The following is an 18,601-nucleotide window of genomic DNA, read 5'->3' on the forward strand; positions in this document are numbered from 1 at the left end:
GGAGCCAGGATGGGCCTTATCTGTAGTTTCTGAAACAAAAGCTTAACATACATATTACTTGCTAGACTTACAGCTTTTTACCTTAAGCTAAAATTTTCCAAGTCTTGAGCCCCCTATTATTCCCCACCATTAGTATTAAACTATCTCATTTCTATGAGATCAGAACTTAGCACTGGACTGTCCAGTGTGGGGTGGGGGGTTAGGAATACACCTAATTGCAGACCTACATAAGGAGGCACATTGTATGCAACAAGCTATGATACTGAAGAAAATGACAAGGATAAAGACAATAAATGCCTCTCAAAGACCAGGTATATTAGGTAGCCAGGTTAGTTTAGACAAGTCAATACTAAGGAATCTTTCTCTCTGTTTTACATTAGACATTATATTATTTACTTGCTTTAATTTTTATTCTATGAGCTGTGAACTATCAGTTAAAACAGCAGAGTCCTTTTAAATTTTTCACATCTATGATTATCCCTTACAAGAAGGTAGTCTATAGCTGCACAATTATCCAGTACTGCTTTTCTGACTTGTCTTAGTTCTTGACCAATGGCACTGATGGCTTGCAAGGTGGCATTCAAAGCTTTTGCCACAGCGCAGGCTAACCTGCTCATTTCTACATTACATAAGTTACCACGGTTGGCATTACAAATACAGTTAATGACAAGTATTCAGCAGGACTAAAGACATGTAAGTCACTGGTGCAATCAGGTGTAAGGGAGACATCCCGTTGAAGCCAGGTTAAATGGGGCTTCTGAGGCATAAACACCGTCAGTCTTCCCAGAGAGCACGGCCCCCAGAGCTGTTTGCTGGAACACAGGAACAGACATTTTACATATCAGAAACCATCCTGTTGGCAGTTTAACAGAAACATAAGCATAAGACACATCAGTGGTGGTGGTGCAATTCATCTTCACACCTGCTGAGAACACAAGACAGTTTTAGCACAGTTGACACAAGTTGCACACTCTCTAGCTGGGGTACATTAGTGACCTTTAAGGAAAACATTTCCCTGTCCTTTACAGTTACCACTGGTCCCCAATTATAAATATCAGAGTAGGTAATTTTCTTTCCAATATCATCAAACACAGTATAATCTATAAGGCTTTCTAAAGGAGTACAGGCATGTATAAGACATGAAGTGAAACTTTTGTTCAACACGTTCCTCCTGCAAAGTGAAAGTTAGAAATATTCAGAACAATTTTGCTAAATATACCCAAATATTTTCATCTTGTTTGAATGGAATAAGTTGTGTATAACAAGGCTTTAAACAGGAGGTAAAGAAAAGAACATAAGTCATTGTTTTTCAAAGATGACTTTCAGATCTTCTTCCAGTGCTTTTTTTATTCTGATGTGATGAATCCAAGGTTTTATTTCCGCCAGTTTCACCACAGTGGGGGTGGTGAGGAATATGTCCCAAGGTCCAGCCCACTTTCCTCCTAGTTGGGTTTTTGGAGATGCTGTCATCCAAATCTTGAGTAGCATTTTGTCTGCAGGCTCAAAGGAATGCAACAAACCTGTGGGAGAGAAGTCTCTAATACAGGCAAGGTCATTCATCACAGCTAAGGTCTGATTTAAATGTTGTAAATATTTCTTTACCTTTAGTTTTCTATCTATACACATATCCCTCACCCCAACTGTGACCTGAAATGGCTACCTGTACACAAGTTTATAGGGACTCAACGGAATCCCACTTCAAGGAGCCAGCCTTATCCTGAGCAGGGCAATAGGTAAAGCTTGATCCCGATGAAGATGAGCTTCTTGACACACTTTGGCTATATTTTTCTTCAAGGTGTGGTTCATTTTCTCTACTTTCCCAGAAGCCTGAGGTCTCCATACCATGTGGAGTCTCCACTGAATTCCTAAAATTTACTAACCTCCTGTATAATTTCTGAAACAAAGGCAGGTCCATTAACAATCTGGATGCTGCCAGGGAGGCCAACGTGAGGGATTACTTCCTTCAGTAAAGCTTTCACTGTCTCTGCAGATTTCTCTATTTTAGTAGGACAGGCTTCTATCCATCCTGGAAAAAGGTGACAACAAAGACTAACAAACATTTCCACTCTCAGACCAGTGGCATCTGGGTAAAGTCTATTTGCCAGTCCTCAAATGGGCACTGTCCTTGATATTGCTTTCCTTCTTCCTTTTGGTGGGTTTCTGTTTTGGGGTTGTTCTTCTGGCATACAACACATCTAGCAGTTACTTTTCTTATTGCTTTGGAAATTCCAGGACCTGTGAGCCACAGTTTGACATAGGTGGCTAATGAGTCTTTTCCACACTGTGTGGCCTCATGCAATTGCTTTATGAGTGGCTCTACTAAATGTTCAGGAAAACAGTATAGCTCCTTTCTTATTCTTTTACTATTGGCTATCAGGACCTTCTTCATTAAAACCCCATCCCTTAACTTTCTCTAAGTTTGCAATCGAATATTCAGGGTCAAATTTTGACCAGTCTAGAACAAGTACCAATGGCATCATAAATATTCCTTTAGCAGCCTCTTCTGTTGCCCATGCAGCCAGACTGTTTTCTCTAGCCACGTTAGTGTCCTCTTTCTGATGCCCTGGGCACTGCATAACTGACACCTGTAAAGGTACCTAAACAGCCTTTAACAATTTTAAAATTTCTGCTGCATGCTTAATTTCCTTTCTATTGGAGGTTAACCGTCCTCTTTCTTTCCAGATTGAACCACATGCATGCAAAATCAAAAAGGCACACCTTGAGTCAGTGTACACATTTACTCTTTTTTCTTGTGATAATTCCAGTGCCCTCGTCAATGCGATCAGCTCAGCCTTCTGGGCAGAGGTTCCTGGTGGCAGGGCCTTGGCCTCCACTACTCCTTCGAGAGTCACCACTTCATACCCAGCCTCTCTGCTTCCTTTGTCCGTATAACTGCTTCCATCTGCACAGAGAGCCCAGTCTGCTTCTTCTACAGGATGGTCCTGTCAATCAATTCTGCTAGAATACACGTCATCAGTTATTTCAGCACAGTCATGTATTAGTGCAGCCGAGTCAGGGTCTAGGAGAGGAAAGGCAGGAATTACTTTACTTACAGTTTTGAGGGACACGTTGGGATTGTCGAGAAGAAAGGGCTTGGTACCTGCCCGTTCTTTCAGCAGTCGGCCACATAGTTCCCTTTTGCTCCAGCAGGCTCAGCACTTGCTGGGACACATAACTGGCGCAGGCTGCCCCAAGGCAAACTTTTTCAGCTTCCTCCAAGGGCTTGCAAGTGGCTGCCACTCTCAAGCAGGCTGGCCACCCTTGGACAGTGTGGTTTAATTTCCTTGACAATTATGTGATGGGCTACAAATGTCAACTAAGCATTTGGGTGAGGAACTTAGAGCAATGCCCTGTTTCTCACACACATATCATTGAAAGGGCTCCAGTAGGCCTGAAAGCCCCAAGGCTGGTGCTGAAGCCAGGTGCACTTTCAGGGACTCAAAAGCCTGAGTGCTCTCCTTTGTCCACTCTACAGGGCTATAGTCTGGCTCCTTCAGAGCCTCACACAGTGGATTAGCAGTGAGCCCAAAGTTTGGAATTCAAATGCAGCAGTCCCTTGCCATTCCCAGGAATCTTTTTAACTGTTTCCTGGTGTTGGGAGGGGTCTTCTGTGGACTTTAGTTGCACGGCCTGCACCATACTCAGACTTTTCTGCTCAGGGATGCCTTTCCCATTCCCTCAAGGAGGCATCTCTTATAATGCTCTAAGAGAGAAAGGCCATCCCCTTAAGGGTCCCAGTTGGGCTCGGTTACAGGTATTGCCCTGGGAAGGCCCAGAGCCCCATCTGGATTTTCTTAGTGTAACCTCCGAGCCTCTTCATTTGCCTTATCCAACACCAGCCTCTCTCATCCCCCTTACTGAAGCAAAGAATTCAATGAGGCTCCTATGCCTGCCCAATTGAGATGGTAAGTGGCAAAAACTGATGGAACCAAATCAGTCATTTTAGCAGGGTTATGTCCATAAGAAGGATTTGAGCTTTCCCGGTTTAACAGATCCATGTAGAAAACAGAGTATGTGCCCAATAACACCTAGCAGACTGGCCTTCTGGCCTTACTCTCACTGAGAAGTCTCCAAAAAGGATATTGCCCTGCCCTGGCAGGGGCTTTTCCTCCACCGAATCTGGTTCCTTGACCCATTCAAGACAGCGATGCCAGTTCAGGCGCACTTTTCCCATTTCACTCACAGGAGTGAATCCGCTGGGGCTGGGGGAACTCTGACCAGCCTGCAGTGGTCATAATATCTAGATCTTCCTGACCCCTCTCCTCTGACCTTCTATCTTTCATATGTAAATTCTCTGTTCTCTGGGCCATTAACTGATTTTCCTCTTTTTTTTTCTTTTTAACTCTGCATGCATCTTTATTATGTAAACCCAGAAACTTCTAGATAAGGCCATTTGTCCCACTTCCCTGATTTTTGACAAAACAACTCTAGTTACAGTATAATACAGTAATTTAAAGACCCATTCAGCAACCAGCGCTCTCCTGAGTCTAAGTTATACAGGACACAAACAGAACAGTGTTAAAGCAAAACAACATACCCTTTCCATATATGCTCATAAGTCGATGAATTAGAACTGGCCCAAAGGGCCGTTCCGCGGAATGGAGGCTTCCCCCCGCCATTCTACCAGGCGGAACTCCACGGAGCTCCAAACAGAAGGTACCCAAACAGAACAGATGTCCTTTTGGACCAGACAGAACTCCAAACAGAACAGACGCCTTATGTTGTAACCCGGGATTTCAACCTGAACCAGAAGGTGCAGCGATTCAATCCACTGTGAGGCACGGCGAGAGGTGCTGGGAGCGGGGGTTGGGAGAATCCCCGAGTGAACTCACTTGGCAGCTGCTTGGGATTCTCTGACTCCAAACCCCCAGGGCCTCTCAGTCCAGGCAGCCAATGGGACTCCCCGACAAATACCCAGACTTAGCAGAGAGTCCCAAAGTCTGTCCCGGCACGGAGTCACCAAAATATGCAACCGGAAAAGACACGGGCATTCAGGCTACCTGTCACTACCAAATCCAATAAGCAATGACAGTGATTGAATCTTTTATGGGCGCTTTATTCAGATGGCCGACAAGCCAAGAAGATGGTGGGTTCATACCCCAACAAACCATCTTCCCTTCTTTTTCCTAGCCAGATCTTTTATAAGGGGGTGGGGGAGGACAAACAAAGTGTGGTGAGGGCTTTGAGATTCAGGTAGGATTAGGTGAGAGAAGCTGCAGCATTCCTGTTCTTCCGAAGTTAGCTATTCCCAAGGGGGGGGGGGGTCACACAAAAGGCCCGGATGCCTCCAACAGGTCCCCAGGCGGTAATCTCTAGCCAGTGCCCCAGGAGGTCGGCTGCTTTTCCCAGGAGCCAGAATGGGCCCCATCTGTAGTTTCTGAAACAAAAGCTTAACATACACATTACTTGCTAGACTTACAGCTTTCTACCTTAAGCTAAAATTTTCCAAGTCTTGAGTCCCCTATCAAAAGGACCAAATGTAATTTTAGGACTGTATAAATGTAACTACTCCTTAACAGTTAAGCAAGAGCTCGGTGCTGCTGCTGAGTAGAAACAAGGCACCTGGCCAGATAAAACAAGGTGGGGGGCCAGATTCGGCCCATGGGCCTTGTGTTTGCCGCCTGTGGCCTAGAGCTAATTATTTCCGGCGACTGAGACAAGACTCTTCTGAACACTCTACCCAGGGCTCCATGAATTGTAAGGCTCTCCCGTCTGGCTGGTGGGAAGAGGCATTATTCCCCGCCCAGTGTTGGCACCAGAGATTACTCCTTGTAACGCTTTTGGATAATTCTCTCTCCGGTCTCTGGTACGTAGTTTCCTCATGTGCATGGGCTGACGGCCACTGTCTTGGCAACTGCAGTTTCATATATTGTATCTTTGTTTGTCTTGGGTAGAAAGCAAAATTCTTTTTTCTTTTGATCCCTCTTGACAGATGTAAAACTAAACTTATTTTTTAGTGGGTGAAGCCTTTTTTTTTTCAAATAATGCCACTATTTAACACACATGAAAAGCAAAGCTCCTATAATTAAACGTGAGGTAAAGGATTGAGGAAACCTACCCGAGTAGCTTCTTTAATGCTCTCAGAAGCTAAGAACTCTCCCCTGATTCTCGGAAGTTCAAAAGGCACAATTTAACAACCACTCGGTCTAGTGGAACCCCTCCTTTTCAACTTCATTCAACAGAGACCCAGAAGAGTTCAATCACTTGCCCAGCATCACACAGCTAGAACCCAGGACACAAGATGAAAGGGAATAATGACAAGGAAAGGCCTCGAGAATGACAGCAATTATCACCAGCGCTGCCCTTGGATTCTGAAATTTCCAAACGTCTGTGACAGTAGCAGGAAAAGAGGGAAAGGCTGTGAGTTTACAGAAAGGATTTAGCGCTAGGTGTCTCAATATGCCTTCCCCTGCAAGTCAGACTCATTTCCTGAAGCCCCACTCCTGGGACGGTTCTCCTGGCTCCAGCTCAGCTCACAGATCTCTGGCAAAGGCCAGACACCTGAAGACTAGAACCCAGATCTATGAAACCACAGAGAAGCATTCTGTCCATTGTACCCCATCACCTCCCTTCCCTGGTAAAATTCTAGATCCAGTAAACCCCTCAGTCCTTGCCACAGTATTCACCAAATATTTAAAAAGAGATTGATTCACAACAATGTGATGTGGTTGCTGTCAAAATTTCCTGTGAGCAGGAAGGAAGTCTCAATCCCTTACTGAAACAACACCGATTCCAGTTTGCCTTGAACTTCACGCAGTAGCGTGTGGTGTGACAGTGTTCAGAAAGCCAGCTACAAGGAAGAAAGTTGATCACACAGGAATGAAGACTGCAGGCCCCCGCCGAAAATAATAAAACGGGAAGGACATGGGTGCCAAGAGCGTCTAACTCAAACACTGACATACTGGATGAGTCTGGATTTGCCATTCAGTGAATCTCAAATTCCTTGTCTTGAAACAGTATTCACAGAGCCTGTCCCGGCTTGCTTCCCAGAGAATCTGGGAGCTATACGCAGGTATATAAACAATTTGTAAATCACCTAGAGCTCCTTGGAGATAAGATGACATATAAATATATGGTATTACTATTATGTTAACTGCATTTAGAAATAGTTAGTCATACTTAGGATAATTGTACTTAAATATTTACAACATTATCATTGAGAGGCGTTATCTGCAAAATTCTTAGTATCTTCTCCGAATAATTTTCCAAATGATAGAGAAATGAATTACCCCAAAGTATTGCTGTAGTCTAATCTACTATAGCCCCAAACTTGAGGTACATTTAGAACTCTTTTCATATCAGTGAGAACTAAAGGAATTGCAACACAACATGACCATCCCCAACTACAACATCACTGTACAGGCTCAGAGGCAGCACCAGTGAGGAAAAAGAAGAGTTAAGTATCTTTCTTGAGGTTTCAGTCTTGTCACTTTACCCAGTATTAGATGAAAAAAAAATCACCAAGTAGTTTGATTCATTTTTATGATCTAATTGTGTGTGTGTGTGTACAATTTGCTTGCAAATTCAGCACTCAAAAGATGGTTTATTTCACCCAAAGCTGTGCTTTCAGTTTAGGATGGAAAGGTATCAGTACATTGGGGGTAAGTTCATGATTAGAACTGCAGGGCTGTTGCTTATGGCCATCTGGGTATAAATGAGCCTTTGAGAACTACTATGCACAACCTTCTCCATCATACATGTCTTCCCTCATCCTACCTTAGTACAAAAAGAAAACAGTGAGTCAGGAAAGAGAACATGGGAATTAAGGAAATAAGGGAATGTGAGGAAGCCAGGCAAGAGAATTCCTCCGGAAGGTATGCTTACACAGGTAATAGATTTGTTATGTGTTCCATATCCACGGCTCTATATTTAAAATATATTGTATTTGCCTGCATAAACATAATATATTACATTCACCAATAAAAATGTTTAATGCATATGCCTTACGTGCCGACATTTGTTGAGCCTTCAGCATTAGACATATAAAAATATTTCACATAGATGAATGAAAATCTGACTTACCGTCATTGCCGTACACCGTCGCAATCACTAAGATGAACTGCCGCTAATTTTCATCAGGACGAAGACAGTTGTTCATCCTCCTCCAGCCAGAAATGCTGCAGCAGCCGCAGAAGACTCCAGAAGAACCCAGTGTCCTAGCATCACAAGCATAACCATCATGAGTGGCTGCAACAGCACAAATTAACCGAACTGACCTGTTACCGGAAACTGTTTAATTCTAAAAACCCTGTTCCTGAAACTGAAGCAAAGACTTCTGTTTTGCTTCTTCCCCACTGTCACAGGTAAGCTGCGCTTGCTAAGAATGGCGTCATCGTGGAATGGAGGAAGGAATATTTGTCTAAGAAGTAAAAGACCTGCTTTCCTGGCCCGTCTCCGAAATGAACAAGCACTTGTTCAGGCCCCTTCTCTTCAGACCGTCAACTGCTTAATGTGCAACCTGCATACTGGATTTGACAATCCACAGTGTCCCTTCGAACTCTGTATGCATTTACTTACTTTTTAAATTGACTTACACCTTGACTGCCAAATCAATAAGTTTAATAAAACCAGAAAATGAGGACCAATGGGTAAAAGAAAAATGAAAATATGCGAATGATGAAGGTTAACTTAATGACCAATTAAATTTTGACTCTGAACAGCCAGTAGGAAAAAAATCACAAATAGAAGATTCACAACTTGATTTTTAGAAACTTTCCTTTTTCTTGAAGTATAACGTCCTACAGTTACAACCCCTGCCCTGGCTGAGAAGATAAATTGTAAACCTAGGTTCACAGGATTTTTCCCATGCAACGAACCCCTCCATATAATCTCTTAAGCAAAGACTTGCCATTCAAATGGCACCACGTTCCGTAGGCGGTCAATACGAGGTCACTTGGTACCACACAATTGAGGAAATCATTTATTTAGCCATTAAATAATATTTTGGAAGCCACCCTGCTAGCTATGAATAGCAGAAAAAATTAAACCCTCAAGAGTTCCTGACCTGAGGTCAGCAGCACCTGGTTTCAGGTAACAGGCCCTGGAGAGCGAATGCGCAGCCGGGACACACGTGCGTGGAGCTGGGTGTCCAGGAATCGGACACGCGCTGCAGGAAGCACCGGCGAAGCGGGACGGCACGGCCGCGGCTGTCCCAACCCCAGAGCCCACGTCCCAGCCCCAGCACCGAGGTTCTGCCTCCAGCAGGTGAACTCAGCCGGAAGTTCACTTCCGGTCCTGCACGGAAGCCTCTTCCGGGTGCGCCTCTCGGAGGCGGAAGCGTCTGCACGTTGGTGAGACGGCCCCAGATGCGGAAGGAGACTCTGATTGGGGAGGTTGCAGAGGAAGGGCTGGGGAAACAGCCAGTCCCACCAGCAACAGCGACGGTGCCCCACGAACCTCAGGCACAACCCAGGCCGTCATCTCCCCTCTCGACGCAGCCAGTAGCCGTAAGGAGGTGCCTCCAGGTCTGGAGGCGCCCACAGCCGTGCCTACGGAGAACGCCTAAGAAGGGGAAATTTGGATAGCACGTTGCAGAACAGGTCCCTCGGTCCCTGGTCTCAGGGAAGAGTCCTAAGGCTCCAGTCTTCCAGAACAGATACTTGCTGGCCCCTCCTCTGATCTCAGTGGGGAGAAACATCTGATTAAAAGTGAGGGAACAGCTGCCAGAGAAAATCTGCTGTTCAGGTGCCCGACCCTGAAGAGTGATTTTTTTTTTTGTTATTGTTGACACTGTTCAAATGTCCCTCATTTCCCTTCCCCTTGTGCCCACCTCTACCCAGCCCCAGCCCCCCACCTCCCCTGGCCTTCTCCGCAATGTTGTCTGTGTCCATGGCCTATGCATATACGTTCTTTGACTAATTTCTTCACCTTCTTTTATCCAGGCCCTTCTTAGATCTGTCCGTCTGTTCCATGTATCCGTGCCTCTGGGGGGGCGGGGGGGGGGATGTTAAAGCTCAAAATAACTTGCCTATTAGTGCTTCCCATGCCCCACCCAAGTCTTTCCCCCCATTGGCCCGCAGGGGCAGCACTTTCAATAAGTCTCCAAAAATGATCGTTTTACTTCTACAGTGTCTGTACAGGGTCTCTTAAGAAATATGTGTGGCCACTGGAATATCAAAATAATAACATCACAGCTTGCTAGTGGAAACTCTGCGAATAGGCCTTGGCTATTTATCTCAACACCTAATTGGGCCTTTTTCCTTTTGTTTGCCTTTCTTCAATGAATGTTTATTATGTGCATGCGAGGCAGAAGGCAGTACAACCGTGCTGTGGCTGGGAAAACTTCCGTGTCAGAAGAAACACATATGCTTTCTGCTCACACCTTGTGGTGCGGTGTGACGCTCTCAGCACAATATTGTGGTGAAGGTCACACTGTCAGACAAAGCAAGCCACAGGCAAGGATGGATTTCCTCCCATGGAAAAAGCATCAAATGTTTGTGAACAGTAAGACAGTCCTCCACAGGATCTCAGCATCCAGGACGTACCTTGGTTTCACCCAGATCAGTTAAGGAACAAGGACTCCAGAAGATAAAGGACGCATTGAAAGAAAGGGAGGCAAACACAGCTCCTCATTCCTCGAGCAAAACTAGAGACACTCTAAAGACGTGGACACCAATGAGGAGCACAGGGCAGAAGTGCTGTCTGAAAGCTTTTTGGGGAAAAGAATGCTTTTTCCATCCCTAGGAATTCAAGGACATATGTATACTTACATACACAGATGTTCAGCCACTTGGGTATAAGGTTGTGAGGATGAAACACAGCACGATGATGGTGTTTTGTTCTTCCTCCCCTTCTGTATTCTAGATCCTAGAGCCAGATGGTCCTTTTAAAACAGAAATCTGGTTGTGTTTGCCACTCTTCTACTTTCCTTTGCACAGCTTCCCATTGTTTCTGGTCTAAAGATTAAAATTCTAACCAATAGTTCTGTGCTCTCTCTGCTCCAGGCACACTGGCCTTCTTTTAGTTCTTTAAGGCCACCGTGCCTCTTCCATCCACAGAGACTTTCCACATGCTGTTCCTGCTGTTTGGAAAGGCTCTTGCCGGCCCTCTTCATCCAGGTAAGTTCCACTCTGTTTAGATCTTGGCTTGTCAATGCTTTCAGAAAGTTTTCCTTCACCCCTGACCAAGTGAATCTCTCCAGATTATTCACACAAGGATTTTTTTGAATGTCCTAGCTGCTGGAAACAGAGGAAAGAACAATCGATGTGGCAGGGAGGGCCAATAAACATTAACTATAAACCCCATCAGGTATGATAGGTGTTATGAACCACAAATAAACAGGGCAAAGGGCAAACGGACAAGAGCATTACTTTAGATCATGTGGTCACGGAAAACCTCTCTAAAAGAGAAGGCACTTAACAGAAGGTGCCCAAATGGAGTGGAGGACCAAGCAATGCTGTCTAGAAAAAGGAATGTTCTGGGTTGAGGGAATAAGAAATGTAAAGGTCCTAAAGGTAGTGTTGGAGGAACTGTCATAGGAATAAATACGATTTATTTCCATATTGTGTATCTATCTTAATACTTAGCACAGCTGCAATTAAAAACATTCATTTGACCTGGCCGGTGTAGCTCAGTGGATTGAGCGCAGACTGCGAACCCAAGTATCGCAGGTTCAATTCCCAGTCAGGGCACATGCCTGGGTTGCAGGCCACGGCCCCCAGCAACCGCACATTGATGTTTCTCTCTCTCTCTCTTTCTCCCTCCCTTCCCTCTCTAAAAATAAATAAATAAAATCTTTTTAAAAATTCATTTGTATTATGTGATTAATGCCCATTGCTCTTCTAGACTGTTAGTTCTAATGAGGTTAAGATAGTAAAGAAGCTCACTTTTTGCTTACCATTCAATATTGAATCTCAAGTGTCATGCCTGATGCCCAGCACACAGTAGATCTTTGATGCACATTTGTGGAATGAATGAAGAAATGAGGATTAAATGAATAAATAATAAAGTGGGTCCTCAGATGACCACATATGGTAGATGCTGTCTGTGCCCCACCCATGTCCTCAAAACCTACCCACAAATCGAAGAGCTATTTGCCCTGCAAATCTCTACCTGAGAACTTCCTTTCTGACTGAGAAAGCCAGTGAGTTTCAAAAAGATAATGTCCCCAAAAACACCCCTCTACTAACGCCAGATGGAGAGTCTGAGGACACATACTCCATATCCCAGTTTCTTTGTCCCTTGATTGGGATAGCTCTTAGGCGTTTCTCAACCCTGGGAATTTTTGTCCCCCAGGAGACATTTGTCAATGTCTGGTGTCCTTTGGGGTTGTCCCAACTTGGGGGTGCAAGGGAGATTCTACTTCTCTCCAGTGGGTAGAGGCGAGGGCTGCTGCTGAACAGCTGACAATACACAGGACAGCCCCCACACCAAGAAATCACGCAGCCCCAAACAGCCACCACGCTGCAGCTGAGAAAGCTCCTCTCAGGGGTGTGTTCTACACCATCTCCCCAAGTCCCCAGCAGAGCTGAGCTGCAGTTACTCACGGCGGTTTGATAACTCCACTCACTGGCTTCCTTCCCTTCCCTGCACCACTTCCTCCTCCCCTTGTAGTGCTTCCCGGGGTCACCTCCCTAAGCAACTACTTGCCCTCAAATCCTTGTTTCAGGGTTGGTTTCTGGCCAAACCTAATCTCAAAAATATCCCTCCAACCTTGTATCTCTCACCAACCCATCTCTCCTCCTCACTGGCTGTGTAGTAAGCCATAGGGCTGGACGAGGACACCTCAAGGAGTAACCATCTGACAGTGGCTTTGGAAAATGGCAGCAGCTCTTAAGGAAAGGCGATGCCACCTGATAAAGCATCTTATTTGAGAAAAGGAGCTCTTCGCCCACTGGTCCCCTCAAAGAGTCACTTAGTTGGGAGAGTCACCAGGCCTGAGGCAGAGAAAGAATGCTGGGGTAGGAAATCCAGCCCTGGTTTACATCCTGCCTCTGCAGGGAACTGGGTCCCTCCCCGGGCCACGTGCCTAACTGTCTCGTCTTCAGTGTCCCCATCTCAGAATGACCGTGTTGGGTAAGATGGTCACGCAGAATTCTTTGAGCCCTAGCATTTTACAGTTATCAGGAAAAAAATCATTCACCGTCCACGCCCCTCCCCCATGTCCCAAGCAAGCACTGTCTGCTCTGCTTGGAGGCCTCTTCCCTCCCGCCCACACGACCATGCCCTCCTGGGCACTCCACGTGGCAGCCCCTTTGCCTCTCCTCTTAACACTTACCCACATGCTGGCAGTTCACTTCAGCTCTCAAAACCTGGCATGTCTCTGGGCTTCGTTTCCTAGGGGCAAATCCACACACAAACACGTGCACTCACTTTCTCAAGGTTCAAGGTTGCAAAACTCACTCTGTGTCCATGACCCTCCACCACCACCCCCACCTGAACAACTGGGCAAAGACACCTGAGTGTGCACTCCATGAGGTTTCAATTGCAAAAGAAAAATATTAAAAATTCTTTCTCCTGTTTAACAGAAATAGGGAATGGGGTGTTGTGATTGAGAATGACCAAGCATGTATAGATGATCAATTGTTTTTTGCTTGCATTTATTTGAATAATTTTTGTTAAGAACCTGCCATCTACAAGCACCATGCTAGATGCTGGGAAACAATATTCAGTTAGATACAACTCCTTTTCTTAAGGAGGGAAAGGTGTCCTGTGGAAGGAAGCACAGTGGCCAGGCCATGACCTTTCAGTGAGCAAAGCGCTCTACTGGAAGAATGTGTGCCGGCCTGAGTAATAAAGAGTATGCACGGCAACATGCAGGGTTGGGGGGAGCAGGGGGAGCCTGGCAGGGGGCCATAGTGGATGACATGCCAGAGAACTTCAAGGTCTGCCTCTGCTGTTTGAGGAGGGTGGAGTGAGGGAGATGGAGGGGATGACCCCTGGAAGGCACCTTCTTCGCTTGGGTTTGGTTTTTTAGAACATTTTTTGGGTGAGCTTTCGGACAACATCCTATGAAGATGCACATTCTGTTGGCAATTGGTTCCTGATCTTTTTCAAACTTTTATGGCATTTGCAAGATTCCCCATGATCTATCTTCTGCATTAAGCCGACTTATTTTTTCATTATATTTTATTGATTATGCCATTATACTTGTCCTGATTTTTCCCCCTTGGCTCCCTCCACTCAGCATCCCCCACTCCCTCAGGCAATCCCCCTACCATATTTCATGTCTGTGGGTCATGCCTATAAGTTCTTTGGCTACTGCATTTCCTATACTGTACTTTGTATCCATATGGCTGTTCTGTAACTACTTATTTGTACTTCTTAATCTCCCCACCTTTTCACCCCTTCCCCTACAGCCCTTCCTATCTGGCAACCATCAAAACATTCTCTGTAGCCATAATTCTGTCTCTATTCCTCTTGTTTGCTTAGTTTGTCATTTTAGATTCAATTGTTGAAAGGTATGTATTTATTGCCATTTTATTGTTCATAGTTTTGATTTTTTTCTTTTTCTTAAGCAGGTCCCTTTAACATTTCATATAATAATGGTTTAGTGATGATGAACATTAGCTTTTTTTCTTGCCTGGGAAGCTCTTTATCTGCTCTTCAATCCTAGATGATAGCTTTGCTTGGTAGAGCAATTTTGGCTATAGGTCCCTGCTTCTTATGACTGAATATTTCTTGTCAGTCCCTTCTAGCCTGCAAAGTTTCTTCTGAGAAATCAACTGACAGTCTTATGGGAACTTCCCTGTAGGTAACTAACTTCTTTTCTCTTGCTGCTTTTAAAATCCTCTATTTATCTTCAACCTTTGGCATCTTAATCATAATGTGTCTTGGAGTTGGTCTCTCTGTATCTATCTAGTTTGGGACTCTCTGTGCTTTCTGGACTTGCATATCTATTTCTTTCATCAAATTAGGGAAGTTTTCTTTCATCATTTTTTCAAATAGATTTCCAATTTCTTACTCTTTCTCTTCTCCTTTTGGCGTCCATATTATGTGAATGTGGGACCTCTTGAACTTGTCCAAGAGGCTGCTTATACTATCCTCATTTTTTTTGGATTCTTTTTTCTTCATGTTGTTGTTCTGATTGGGGTTTTTTTTTGCTTCATGATGTTCCAAATCATTGATTTGATTCTCAGCCTCATCCATTCTGCTGTTGTTTCCCCATAAATTGTTCTTTATTTCAATTAGTGTACCCTTTGTTTCTGACTGGATCTTTTTTATGCTACTGAAGTCCTCACTATTTCTTGAGCATCCTTTTAACCAGTATTTTGAACTCTGCATCTGATAGATTGCTTATCTCCATTTTTTTTTAGCTCTTTTTCTGGAGTTTTCATCCATTCTTTCATTTGGGCCATGTTTCTTTGTCGCCTAATTTTGGAAGCCTCCCTGTGTTTGTTTCTGTATATTAGGTAGAGCTGCTTTGACTCCATGTCTTGGTAGTGTTGCCTAATGTAGTAGGTGTCCTGTAGGGTCCAGTAGCACAGCCTGCCCTATCACCCAAGCTGGGTACTCAAAAAATGCATCCTTCATATGGGCTGAGTACAACCCATTCTTGTAGTTGAGCCTTAGTTGCTATTGGCAGGTCAATGGGAGAGATTTACTTAGGCCATACAGCTACAAGGATTGGCAGTGACCACTTACCACCAACCTCAGCCCTTTGTGGAGGATGAGCTGTGCAAAGACAGGGGAGGAGTACTCCAATGTTGGCTGTAGCTGTCCACTGGGTACACTGGCCCTGGGGTTTTTCAAGAGGTGCAGGCCAAGATCACCCCCTACCTGTGTTTTGCCTGGGGCCACCCTGCCTAAGCTATAAAGCAATCTGAAATGGCTGCTAGTTGTGCTGAGCTTAAAAACTTCCAGGCAAAGCCAAGCTGTGAATCTAGGCTAGTTGCTGCTAGTGCTGGGTCTGGGGCTCACTGAAGCCTGCTGTTGCATGTTTGAGAGGATTTAGGAAGTTGTAAAGCATGAGCCAAGACCAGCCATTCATATGGAAAAGCAGCTTGGGTGGGCCTATGAACTGGGTGGGACAGAGTCTCTGGGGATCTCCAAGGCAGGCCAAATCATGTTAGCAGGGTTGATGGAATCTCAGACATGCGCCACAGCAGCCTGCCAACTCAGTCTGGATGAATGTGGTTTCTTTAATTCCATAGTTGTCAGGCTTCCATTCAATTCGATTTCTGATGGTTCTGAGTGATGGTTGTTCTTTATTTTAGTCGTAATTTTGATGTGGCTGTTTGAAGAGGCAAGCCATGTCTTAGATGATTAATTTTTAAAGAATGATAAAACAAAAGCCCACATACTTTGAAACCCATGCTACAAGTAAGTATGTGTTTTCCTGAAGGTCCCAAAGGCCTTTCAGGAAGGCAAATGTATGCCGTTGGTTTGGCTCCATGTCATTTACAGTCTCAGTTTTCAAAAGGTTTGTACCACATTCAGAAGAGCTGGTCATGTAATTTCAGGGGAGCTGCAAGAGTTATCCGAGCTGCAGAATTTGGGAAAAGGAATTATTGCTGTGTCTTTTCCTGATGATAAAACAAGCATATTTTTCCTCCACATATTTATTTTTTAACAAAAATAGAGTTATTTAATAGTAGACAAACAACAAAGGTAAATGGTTTTATTAAAAAGTTATAAATATTTTATTACTAAAGCAACATACACTCATTTAGAAATTTTAAATTATAAACAAAACAAAAAGCATGAAAATAACATTAAAATCTATAATTCCACACCTACAGAAAATCAACATTGTTTGTATTTTTATGTATTTCCTTCCAATTTTTTGGACATTTTAAACAAAAATTGAATCTTTATTGTCTAATATGTATATAGTTCTTCCATCTTGCCTTTTTTTCCTTTTCACTATATCATGAGCATTTAAACAAAGAGTCTGATTTGTTAAATCATTGCATGATATTCCATTTACCAGTACATGAAAAGTTGATTTAATTAGTATCTCAGTGCTGGATTCTTCAGTTGAATCCAATTTCTCAAATTCTACAAAAAACTCTCTGAATCTCTAACAGATTCCAGGAAACAAATTCACTAGGTCAAAGGAGATTAAGGTTAGAGAAGGTTTAAAAGCAATAAAGGCCAGGAATTAATTATTACCTTTCTCATTTGTTCTTTTATTTTCTCTTTTCTTTTTCCCATTCTATTGAGCTGTGATTGACGTACAACACTATATATGTTTAAAGTGTACACCATAATGGTTTGACTTACATATATTGTGAAATGATTACCACAGTAAGTTTAGTTAGCATCTATCATCTTATATGGATACAGTGAAAAGAGAAAGTAAAAAAAAAAGGAAGATAAAATGTTTTTCCTTATGATGGGAACTCAGGATTTACTCTAACAACTTTCGTACATATCATACAGCAATGCTAACTATAATCATCATGCTTCAGTAAGTTCAAAATGAATCAACTATAACCATCACGCTTGAAATCATCAGAATAAATGAGCTCTTAGCACATATTCATTTTGTAACTAGAAGATTGAACCTTTTGATCACCTTTCCCCAATTAACCTCCTACCTCTAGTAACCACAAATCTGATTTCTTTTTCTGAGTTTGGTTTTTGTTTGTTTGCTTGCTTTTTAGGTTCTAAGCATAAATAAGATCATACAGTGTTTTTCTTTCTCTCTCTGACTTACTTCATTTAGCACAGTTTCCTTAAGGTCCATCCATGTTGTCACAAATATCAGGATTTCCTCAATTTTTGTGGCTGAATAATATTCCATCATATGTAATATGATATATATACAGCGTATTTTCTTTATCCATTCACACATCAGCAGATGCTTAGGTTCTTTTCATGTGTTGGCTATTTTAGATAATGCTACAGCATCATTCATTCTTAACTTGCTGAGTGCAGATTAACCTAACCCTGGCCTGATGCACAGATTTGACTAGAATTCTTCATCATTACCCCAAGGCCTTATTTTGAAGTGATAATCTCTTTGAACACTGGATCTTTAGGAGAACTTAAGCATCAATGTTTTACAGGAAGGGATTCTGTGTTACCACTTCTATTTCTTGATCTGGGTAGGGGTTACACAGGTGTATGCACTTTGTAAAAATTCACTGAGCTCTACACTTACTGTGTACCTTTATGTATGTCGTTATACTTCAATAAAAAGTATTTTTAGGAAAAAGTTTTGAATACTTCTTGAAGTTACTAAGTATGAGTTTCCTCAAAGAAGTCTTCAACAGCCATGAAGAACTGGCTTGGAAATATTGTATTAGAAATTCATCAGGTGGTTTTCTTAGATGTAAAGAATTACTATCATTGCCTGAGTAGGTCATTCATGCTAACATGTGAATGAAGGAAATACTTTCTGAAAGCATTTTTATTTTATAATCAAATGAAGTATTCTGACACTGGTGAGCTGAGGAGCAGCAGGAGGGACACTGGGAGATGAGGTTCTTTTCTGGTCACAGCTCCCCTGACTCCCTCGTCCGAAGGATGAGGTACACATCATCAGGGCATGCAGACTCTTGTTACTGACACAGACACCGGCCAGCAATGTCCGCAGTGTTATGGATGAGACACAAGATAAATTCACATGGACTACCGAGTTCTGTGGAGGAAAAGGGATGGCATGCTACCCTCTCAAGGGGAGGGTGCCTCGGAGGAGCCTGGCAACTCTCTCAAG

At 43.5% G+C, this 18,601-nt stretch overlaps 1 long non-coding RNA gene across 1 annotated transcript; it reads left to right on the forward strand.

Moving 5' to 3' along the window:
* The first annotated feature begins 1,227 nt into the window (after positions 1–1,227).
* LOC118499294 lies at positions 1,228–18,379 on the forward strand. The gene is made up of 4 exons (XR_004901820.1): positions 1,228–1,980; positions 8,272–8,277; positions 18,129–18,133; positions 18,369–18,379. It is a non-coding gene; the product is annotated as an uncharacterized LOC118499294 (long non-coding RNA).
* Positions 18,380–18,601: the final 222 nt, after the last annotated feature.

This window comes from Phyllostomus discolor, chromosome 3, assembly GCF_004126475.2.
Source record: "Phyllostomus discolor isolate MPI-MPIP mPhyDis1 chromosome 3, mPhyDis1.pri.v3, whole genome shotgun sequence".
Taxonomy (NCBI): domain Eukaryota; kingdom Metazoa; phylum Chordata; class Mammalia; order Chiroptera; family Phyllostomidae; genus Phyllostomus; species Phyllostomus discolor.